Source organism: Montipora capricornis, chromosome 13 (genome assembly GCF_036669925.1).
Source record: "Montipora capricornis isolate CH-2021 chromosome 13, ASM3666992v2, whole genome shotgun sequence".
NCBI lineage: Eukaryota > Metazoa > Cnidaria > Anthozoa > Scleractinia > Acroporidae > Montipora > Montipora capricornis.
In genome coordinates, this window is record NC_090895.1 from 9,445,335 (window position 1) to 9,455,334 (window position 10,000).

Consider the following 10,000-nt stretch of genomic DNA (forward strand, 5'->3'; position numbering starts at 1 on the left):
AAGGAATTTGCTCACGTCATGGACTCTGATGTTAGGGCCCCAGGCCCTTGCGGCTAGCTGCCTACTCCGGCTCTGTGTTTCTTGTCAATTTTTTGTACTTCTAAATATGTAAACAGCACGTGTTTCAATTGTAAATAAAAGTTATTTTTCTTTGTTTTGAAAAATATATGTATATATATTGTTTAGGGGCCAAAATTTTTCCCACCGGGAGAGTATCTGAAAGCAGCGACGGACCAACCGCATTTGAAAGCGATGCACAGGTCGAAATCTAGGGCTGAATCGTCAGGTACGACGCTCTAGCGCAATCTCCAGAGGTACTGCGACTGGATCGCTTTTTTCTCTCTTGTTCAAGCATTTTGCCAGCGCATGCGTTAATGTTCTGTCTCTCCGATACGTACCATGCCAAAAAAGATGCTGTTTTTTTACAAGGAATTGGCATTTCAGTTGATACTACAGGCATAAACGTAACGTAAGAACCGTGTCTAGTCTTCTCGCATAGGACACAGATAGATCATCTTTTTTAAGAAAATTTAGCTTGGTAACCAAGGCTTGGAAGAATAAAGAAGGACAAATTTAATAATTTTGACGATAGTATCAATGGTCCAATGTACTTGTTCGCACATTATAATAACAATATTTTTTTCCTAATTCTGTAATTCTGCTTTAGCGCTTGTTCAGCGATGTTATCACCATAACGAGCCAGACGTTTTAGTAACCAAAACAGAACCTCGGCACACTGTGGAGATGGCAGGCTATTTGCCTGGTATTTCCAACCGCGCTCTCTCTGCGCATGCATTGTAAAGCACCCGCGTGACTCACTTCTTCCAAAAGATTTTATCAAGAGGTGTGGCCACAAGCAAGAGTGTTTTGTGTAAAAGGACAAGTCTCCTTAAGGCGCTGTTACACTGTGCAATTTTTTTTGCAACTTGTCTCGCAACACCGTTTCTACAAACGTTCTCACAGTACGAAACGATTTGTTTTACGGGTGTTACACTGAGCAACGTTTCATGTAACCTGGCTCGTTTTGATGATCCCATAGATTTAGAGTAGCATTTTTCTGCGAGTTTGGCAATTTCATTCGCCTCAAATGTGGCATTGGCTGGTGCCACAAACCGTTGCGACACAAGTTGCAGGACACATGTTTCACTGCGCAAAGCTAAAAAATCGTTATGGGAAGTAGATCCTACTTTTCGCAACAGTTTCTGCAACTGGTCTCCCAACATTTTTGGCCGTAGGAGGATATGTTACCTTGGGCAATGATTCTTGCAACTTACCTCGCAATGGCATTGCAAGACAGTTGCACGAAAATTTTCACAGTGTAACAGTAACAGTGCCTTTACCATTGCTCTTTTTTTTCACCCGTTAGTACTAACCACGCATATTTGTTTGGAAAATACTACTGATACTATACTTTCAATACTTGCTTCTAGTAAAACCTCAGTCGAAACGTTATAATAGTGTGTTTATAGTGCCTACTGATTGGCATAACAGCTATCAAAGTCTGAAATCCCGACGATGAGTCCCGATATCCACCACATTATACCGTTCCTATGACAAGAAATCACGAAAGGCCAGTTTTCTGCTACGAGGATAACAACGAAAAACGCACTACATTGTCGCTAGAAATTTTCTTCTCACTTTTTCCTCCAGCCGCCTTTCACTATTTGATGAGGGCCGGTCTCGTACTTCTCAAGTAGGGAAGCAGGAAAGTCCCTCGACTCCCATTTCATAGATTTTTTCATCGGAGCAAAAACCAAGTCTATGCTTGGTGATACTCGTCTGACTATAACTTCTCATTCCCTGTTAAGGATGCATTAGTGATGTTTGGAAAGGAATTAGACAATAATCTGGACTTTTCTGGTTATATATCAAATAGGTGCAAAGGGATTAATAATCAACTTAACGTTATGATGCGGTTTCATGACCTTATATATTTACAAAGCGTATATTTTGTCACATTTTTATTATTTCTCCTATGTCAGGCATTCTTATGGTGCGCGCAATACGGAAAAACCAGCTCGTCCATGCTAATAAAGCATGCTCTATCCCTTCCTGTGACCAGTGCTACCCCTTTGGACAGACCCTATCTCGACACCACGGTCAGGATATGGAATAACCTACCTGATGATGCCTTGGATGTTATCCACGATTCTGGAATTCAGGCTTTCATGCATCGCGTTCACAACTACCTGTTGACCTCCAGAGCCACAAGGATGTCTAAATGTTATTTATATGTTAATTCATTTTCATTTTACTTTTCTTATATTTGTATTAAGTTCATCAACTCATCAACGTTTGAGCCGCAATGAGCCACTGATTGGCCTGCCAGAGCTTTTTATCTCTTTAGGCTACTGCTCATTATTGCACCTAAAAAATGCGCATTCAGTAACTGAGGAAGCACGTGAAACCGGGCCGATGCCCTAAACTCTCTCACAACCGAGGGTCAAGGACAGGAAATCCCAGAACTAGGTGTCATCCTTAGGTGTCATCTAGAAGGGACTAGGTCTACTTCATTCTTTGTTGTAAATAAATTCACAGAGAAAATAATAATAATTTTAGAAAATGCGTTAGCTCTTTACAGAGAGAAGAGTCCATCTAGAGGCATTCCCTCTGACCAAGGGCTAACGTTGGAAACGTCACCTTTGAAATTTCTCTCCAGTGGTCAATCTACCATATGAACCCAGTTCTTAAACCTATTTCTTTGTTTCGCTTGCCCACCGACGCAGCACACCAGTTTCTTTAGATACTGAACCCCTTTTTGCATAGATTTTGATTGCTGGCCTTGAGCCTGTTGCATTCATAACAGGAGTGGTAATTATATTCTGAAAAGATTGCTATTGATCCCTGACTTCATCAGGTGCAAAAGAAAAATTATGTGAAAGGACTTGATAATTCGACCAATCAAACTCTGTCTCGAATCAATTTATGTCTAAACGCGAGAGTAAGGTTAACTGTACAAAAAAATTAGAAATGATGAGATTTTCATGATTTTTTAACTTGCACCCACTGGTTCGATTCAGGCGCATAATCCAATTTTTACTACAACATACGGTTATTTAAGTTTGATTTCAATTAAGTTACTTTCTTTGGATACGAGAAGTGAGTTATATAAACATAAGAAGAGAATTTTGAGAAAACTTTGAAAACATGTGATGTTATCGATTGGGCAGCTTTTGTTCAAGAACAAATAGATGTTTGATCAATTTTAGCCTGCACTCACCAGCTAGATTAACAAAAATAATTACACTAAGGAAGTGTTTTTTTTCCCCCTAGGCTATAGTTTGATCGAAATCTCTTTTAAAGCAATTTAAAATTCACATCTGTGTGTCGAATTTCTTTTGTGAAGAGATTCACTCTGTCTTCATTCCTTCCTTTTTCATGAAAACTTGTTGGAATTTAATATGAGCCCATGCATTTGCTCACTTGTCGATATAAGATTTACTAATTATAACGCTGAAAACTTATAATTACCTTCAGAGTCATTTAATATAATGAACTGTTGTACATTTTCATTTCAAAATGAATTAGAGCACTTCAACCTGTAAATACAAAAAGTAATGTCAGATTAACGCGCTCCTACGCAGTTGATATAGAGGTGAAATCCATTTTCTAAAGAGCAGAATACTCCGTCACTTATTTGCATACGGACGGCGCCTGTTGTGTGATTCGTTCTACAGATAATTCCGCTACAAGAACACAATTTTCGCGGTTATTCCATCGTTCATTTAGTTAACTCTTGTCCTTGTCCTTTCCACATCAACCTTAGACAATCTTGGCTCCTTTTAGAATATACAAAAATCCTTGGAAGACCTTATGTGCGGTTTGTTTTTAATTTGTTCCGGAAAAGACAGAGTAACTTGATGAAATATATACAAAACAAAAATATATTATTTATATGCAAATAAGTTGGCGGGTATCTCAACTACTAGTTTAGCAAACCGAATACCGGGAGAATAACCGCAGAATATGGGGTCACTTTTGTGATCTTGAAGTGATATTATTTGAAGAACAAGGCATAGAAGAATACACGCCATTGATATGCAAATACGTGGCCGGGAATCATGCAGGTTAGCCAAATGGATTTTGATTAGGAGAAACACCTGGAAATTTAAACGTGAATTAACTTTTCTGATGAATTGAGCTTGCAGGTTGCAGCTTTATTTCTTTCAAGTCGGCTTCAAAGAAGAAAACAACTGCCTGAACAATTCCCTTATAGTTATTTGAAATTATGACAAAAGTTCATTTCCGCGATCGACAGAAGGCTAACCCGTGGTTAGTCGTGCATGATTGGATTGAAATAACCTTTGGAAACAAACACCTTACCTGAAAATGGAATACACCCAGTATTGTCTCTTACAGAAGAGAGAGAGTTCATCCAGAAAAGATTTCAACCAGATAAAACCAAAAGGGAGTTTCTACTGAGAAGGAAACACGAGCTAAGAGAAGTGATCATGTCCAGGGACGAGGAAAGAGAGTTGAAAACCAGACAAATTTCAGTTGTGATAACAGAAACAGCCATATTTTCATTGGTAATGATCCTTTCACTGTTTGGAAATATTCTCGTCTGTTATGCTGTTAATCGAAACCCTAGATTGCGCTGCCCCAGCAACTATTACATTATCTCACTTGCTCTCACTGACATTTTGCAAGCCAGTTGCTCTATGCCACTATCGGTCGCCTTTCTGGCATCTGGAGAATGGTCATTTGGAACAGCTACCTGTAGTTTTGTTGCCATTACGAAGCAATCTTTAACAAAAGTTTCTACATTTACCATGGCTCTAATGGCGTTGAACAGATACTATAAAATAGTGAAACCAGCTAAGTACCAAACAATTTTTAAGCCAAGGTGTATTCTTATCACTGCATTGCTGGCCTGGGCAATACCTTTCACACTTGCCTTTCTCTCAGTGTTTGTTCTTGATCAAGAAACGAAACCGGGTTTTGCAATCTGCATCATTCGGTACCATCCACCCTTTATTCCTGTCATACTCGCCTTTATGTACGCGCCTTATTTGGTTATCGGGTTTTGTTACTGGAAGATTTACAAAAAAGTGAAAATGCACAATGCAAATGTTTCATGGCAATCATCCAACGTGTCCGACGTCAACATCAGCAAAACCTTGTTCGTAACTGTCATCGCATTTTTCAGTTTCCTTGTTCCTTCTCATATCATATTTACCATCTCAAAATTTGCAAAAAAAATCTCAATTCCCTCATTACCTTTTTCTTGTTGCAACTCTCTTAATTTTTATGACCAGTTGCATCAATCCGTTTATTTACGGGTATATGAACCGTGCTTTTAAAACCGAGTTTAAGAAGTGGTTGAGTCCTAAAAGGGGTCAATCAGTAACGACAGCAACAATTCAACAAAATTAACATTGAGACAAGCAGGAGTCTTTCTTCGTTGATGATTACCTCGACAGACATTAAATTAATTTTAAATTACATCCCAGTATCGCAACTGCGAAACGATTGTTGGATTGTTGAGTCGATGAGGTGTAAAAATTGAATCACAAGACTTGAGGATGTTCCTGACGTGGCAATGAATGCCGCCGCTCTTTGGAGTAATATGATCCGTTCTGTTACTGAGAAAAAAGGATGAGGTCGTGGATTTAGACGTTTTCATGATACTAAACTATATTATTTAAGCCAGAGCCAGGAAATCCCTTGAAGGCAGCATGGTAAAGGAGGTTAAAACACCGAAGAAATATAAACACCACGCGGGCGGAAAGTGGTAAAGACAAAAAAGAAACTGGGTGATTATTCCAAGAGGGACAGACAGAGAAGCTGCGAGTCTTGAAAATGGGTAACAACAAGTGACTCATTGTTAAAACGAGAGACAAAAAGATTTGCGTTTACAAACACAATCAAGTTTACACATATCATCCAACGATAAAATTCACAGATGAGATCTCAGGCAAAATCGCTTTTTTTGACACAGTGGTTTACAAAGGTGTGAGATTCCAAACAGAACCATTACTTAGATGAAACCCACTATAAACAGACCGAGACCTTCCTATACGCCCAATATACTTGTCACCCCAAAGGTGTAACACGATGTTTCATAAAGGGTGAAGCTATCAGACTCTTACGCCTAAACTCCTCGGAAATTCATTTCCAGGAGGCCATCTCAAACTTTAAAACGCGATTCGAAGCTCGCGGCTATCCTAAAAATCTACTAGGTGGCACATTATCTGAAGTAAAGTTTTTCAGAAGGCAATAGGCCTACTCTGAGACCTTAAGTCGCCGTAACTTAAGGCGACTTAAAGCGACTTAAGGCGACTTAAGGCGACTTCAGAAAAAAATGCCCAAAAAATCAGGCGACTTAATGCAATTTAAGGCAACTTCAGGCGATTTAAGGCGACTTACACAAAACTTACACAAAAGTCTACATATTTCTTTTTTCAAAATCAGAAAAAAACTGTGAAATAATAATAAGAATAATAATAATAATAATAATTATAATTATTATTATTATTATTATTATTATTATATAAACACCAATGAAATACCATGATATCTTCACGCGTGAAAAGGTCACTGTTGCGATGCCTTTAGTGAAATGATTTAGTATTTCATTGGTATTTATATAATAAATAGAATATTACATGGCCGCTTGGGGGTTACGAAGTTTCTCTTCTCGTGTTGAAAAATATTTCACTCGTTCGCTGCGCTCATTCATGAAATATTTTTTGACACTCGAAGAGAAATTTCGTATCTCCGCACAGCCATGTAATTTAATTGCTGCATGACAGAGTCAAATGTCTGTCTGAATGCCACTAGGGCTATAAAGTGCTAGGCTGGAATAACAGCAACCATAATAAATAATGAAGTTTTAAGTCAAATGCCCATTCCGAATGTTACTGAAAGTGGTCAAGTCAAGTCAAACCAGACAACATTGGATAGTTGTGTCTTCAAAGAACAATGGGAAATTGTAAAATAACGAATTTTCTGATCTTTTTTCTGATCTTTTAACGTGATCTTTATATAAAGACCTCTAGTCATCTTTATATAAAGATCACTAGTGATCTTTATATTAAGATCACGGTAATCATATTTTCATTAATAATTCAGTGATAATTTCATTGTTTATGTATTGTACCCTGATTTCCTCCGAGACCGAAATCAAAACCCTCTCCGGGCTTTTCAGAATGATCATTCTGTACAGGCTACAAAGATGTAGGCACGTGACTGATTTTTGTCATCTGAGAGGATAATAGGCTCATGAATTATTAATGAGTTTTTGAAGGTTTATTAGAGTTGGACTCCAATTAAGTTACTTGCTTTGGATACGAGAAGTGAGATATATAACCGTAAGAAGAGATTTTTTTTTCTTTTGAAATCTTTGAAAAGATATGATGTTATTGATTGTGCCAAAATATATCTGATCAATTTTAGCCTGCACTCACCAGCTAGATCAGCAAAAAATAATTACACTAAGCAAGTACTTTTTTCCCAAGGCACTATAAAGACCCCGCCTATAGTTTGATCCAAATCTCTTTTAAACAAATTTAAAACTCACATATGTTTGTCGAATTTCTTTTGTGAAAAGATTCACTCTTTCTTCGTTAGTTACTTTTTCATGAAAACTTATGGGAAGTGAAAATGCACAATGCAAATGTTTCATGGCGATCTCCCAACGTTGCCGACGTCAAATCAGCAAAACCTTGTTCACAACTGTCATCGCATTCTTCAGTTTCTTTGTTCCTTCTCATATCATATTTATCATCTCAAATTTTGAAGAATATTCACATTTCCCGCGTTACCTTTTTCTTCTGGCAAGTCTCTTTATTTTTATGACCAGTTGCACCAATCCGTTTATTTAAGGGTACACGAACCGTGCTTTTAAAACCGAGTTTTAAGAAATGGTTTGTTCCTAAAAGGGGCCACTCAGTAAATATTGCTCTGGCGATGAGAAGACGTAAACACGCAAGAAGCAAAGACGAAGAAGAAGATAAAAGAGAATCAATAGCGGATAAGGAAAGCTACCCCAAAAGAAGATTTTAGCGAGAACAGCAAAAATTAAAGCGATAAAGATAGTGGAAAATCATTGCAAAAGGCATACATCACGACATCGACCTAAAATGGGTCAATGAGTAACAACAGAAGCTATCAAACAGAATTAACATTACGGGCCGTCTTTCTTCGTTGATCATTACCTCAAGGGACATTAAACTCAGAGCGCGCCTGACATTTAAAATTGCATGTCAGTATTGCAACTGCGAAGCATTTGTTGTATTGTTAAGTTGACGAGGAGTAAAATTTGATTAGAAAGACTCGGGATTGTTTCTGACGTGGCAATGAATGCCGTCGTTCTTTGGAGCAATATGATCCATTCTGTTAGTAAGGATAGGAGTAAGATTATGAAGTGCGTTCGTTGAGAGAACTTTAGTGGGATCACTAGACGAGCCAAGATACCATGAAAAATATGCATTTATGTATAAAAGATACTCCATCGAAAATATCAATATGTGTGGTTTGTAGAATGCGACTAAAAATGGAAGTTTGGAGTAAAGGGGCGATAACGTCACACAAACTAAAATTGTTGAAAATCTGAAAGTTTTTGAAAATGTCTAGGAGATTATTACTAAAAAATGTCTCTTGCCTTACAAGAGGTGCGCGCGTTTGCGTATATGACGTATCGAAACTGAGATGGGCATGCATGTATGACGTAATTCAAGATGGCGTTGAAAAAGCAGTATGAGCGAAAAACGAAAATTGATCAAGCTCACCCTATGCACACGATCCCTAAGATTAGAAATTGCGTTCTCCTAACGTCGAACGCAAAAAGGAAGAGGGCGTGGATTTAGAAGTTTTCATGATACTAAACCGTATTGAAGAGATGTGACAGCGAGATCCAGGAACTTCTCTTGCAGGCAGCATGGCAATGGAAGTTAAGCCATAAAGGGAATATAAACATCATGAAGACGAAAGAGGTGAGAACCGAAAAATGTGCGTTCATTTCAAGAGGGAGACAGTGGAGATGCAAGTCTTGAAATAGAATAACAACAAGTGACTTATAGTAAATAAGAGAGGCAAAAAGACTTTTGTTTGCAAGAAGACTTCAAAAGAGTGTAAAAACCAAGATCAAAAAACAGCATGGATTAACCAAGTGTTGAACTTGTGGAGGCAATGAGACACTCAAAACTCATTATAAAAATAGCAATTCATGCCCATAGTTAAACGCCAGGTAACATAGCGTTTGGTAAGCAGAAAGTAAAGGTCATTTCCTGTGTAGCCTCTGCCGGGCATTATTTCATCACTCAATCGGACTATGGTGTTAGGCGCTTGCGGTCGCACCCTGGTTCAAATCCGGCTTTGACCACAGACTGAATTTGTCTTCGCTGGTCGTGAATTCAACTCTACTATACTTGGTAAAAATCAGGCTTGGCTTAATTTCTAATCCATGTGCTCATTTCTTGAAGTATATCAATATAGCAAATGCGATATATGAACCATAAATAGCTAGTAAAAGCTAATTGCTTCTCAGCGAGTCCGGAATGGGTATGAATCGAGTCCGTGAAACCACATCTTGCAATCAATTGCAAATTTGTAAATTTTCCGCTGTACAGGATCGGTCTAATGAGAGTCAATTAAAGTCTTTACAAGATCGCGTTACCAAGACATGAGTTTGTCACTAACATGCTGTTTCAGGGACAGGTTCAATCACATCTTGTCTTCTACAAGGTTGATCAAGTTGGAGAACTTTCTACAAAAAGTGTTGTGTATTTACACCTTAACGTATTCCTCTGTACGGCCCTTAAAAGGCAGAATGGAGTTTTGGATAAGGGTTTCTAATTTTAAGTCCGCAAGGGTGGGAGACCCATGCAAGGTGCATCTCTCTAGTAAGCTGGGAGTCAATTTGCTGAGGGAGAAAAACCGGAATACCTGGAGAAAAACCCTCTGAGTCAGGTTGAGGTCGCCGGGCTGATTGCAGAGGTGGGACTTCCCTAATGACATTGAGGTACGTGCTGATTTTTGGAGTTGGAGCAGGAAAAAA

At 38.4% G+C, this 10,000-nt stretch overlaps 1 pseudogene; it reads left to right on the plus strand.

Annotated features, from left to right (window-relative positions):
• Positions 1-4,438: 4,438 nt before the first annotated feature.
• Positions 4,439-6,355, plus strand: LOC138029976 (histamine H2 receptor-like; annotated as a pseudogene).
• The last annotated feature ends 3,645 nt before the right edge of the window (positions 6,356-10,000 follow it).